We start from the raw sequence: 1,063 nt of genomic DNA, 5'->3' as shown, positions 1-1,063 counted from the left end.
AACAACAACAACAACAACAACAACAACAACATAATGTATGCATCCCAATCATGGTTCCTTTTCTGCTTCCATAACCCCGCCTGCAACAGGGATGAACTGTTCTGCATCGATCATAATTTTATGTCAAATTTCCTTTGTGTTCTACGTCTGCAATTAGAAAATGAACTCTAGTAGCATTATGGGTTACGAGCTGGGCTGCTAACTGCAAGGTCAGCAGTTCGAATCTGCCAGCTGCTCCATAGGAGACGGATGAGGCTTTCTGTTCCCGTAAAGATTTACAGTCTTGGAAACCCTATGAGTGGGAGCCAGCTCGACATCACATACCCACCACCCCCACAATTAGCAACATGGCCATGTTTCCTTTGGGTACCAATATGGCTTCATGCTAATGGTTTTCCTCATCTGGATGGTCTGTCTATGTCTTGTCTTTATTCTGTTTAAGACTTAACAAAGGTGTCTCTCTAAAATATGTGTGAATTGGGGTCCTTCCCCGCCAGAACAGTACTGTGGCCATGTACAAAAATGATCCTCTCCTAGGAGGTGCATGTTACACTAATTAGGTTACAGAGTCATATATCTCTATATTCCATAGGGTTCAGAAAAATCATCAGAGGAAGAGAGAGACAGCAAATACAGCAAAATATCAACAACTGCTGAAACAAAGCAAAGTGTATCAGAGTTCTTGGAACTATTCACACACGTTTTCTATAACCTTGACATTTTTCCAAATTAAAATTAAAAAATATATTATTAAAGGAATGATCCTATCCCTGATGCTGTTTGACAGTGAAGAAGTCATGAAACTGAGTGTGTACACACATATTCACACCCGCACACACTTACAGATGCACACCTACATGTATGAGCACACACACAAATGTGTACACAACCACATATGTACATGTACACAGCCAGGTACACTCAAAATGCAAGCCTGCACACCTGTGCACACATACACAAACCTGCATTCACACACACACAAAACACCCAGACACACAAACATGTATGCACACTGGTAAACATGCCTGATCTCACACACATATCCTTGTGCACACCCTCCCCC

The 1,063-nt window shown here is 41.8% G+C and overlaps 1 protein-coding gene across 1 annotated transcript in view; it reads right to left on the bottom strand.

Moving 5' to 3' along the window:
- Positions 1 to 1,063, bottom strand: part of PTGIS (prostaglandin I2 (prostacyclin) synthase) — a 57,828-nt gene that overhangs the window by 8,898 nt on the left and 47,867 nt on the right. The gene's annotated exons all lie outside the window — the stretch shown is intronic.

The sequence above is a fragment of the Chrysochloris asiatica genome, unplaced genomic scaffold, assembly GCF_000296735.1.
Source record: "Chrysochloris asiatica unplaced genomic scaffold, ChrAsi1.0 scaffold00023, whole genome shotgun sequence".
Classification (NCBI taxonomy): domain Eukaryota; kingdom Metazoa; phylum Chordata; class Mammalia; order Afrosoricida; family Chrysochloridae; genus Chrysochloris; species Chrysochloris asiatica.
This window is presented reverse-complemented; position numbering and strand designations above follow the sequence as displayed.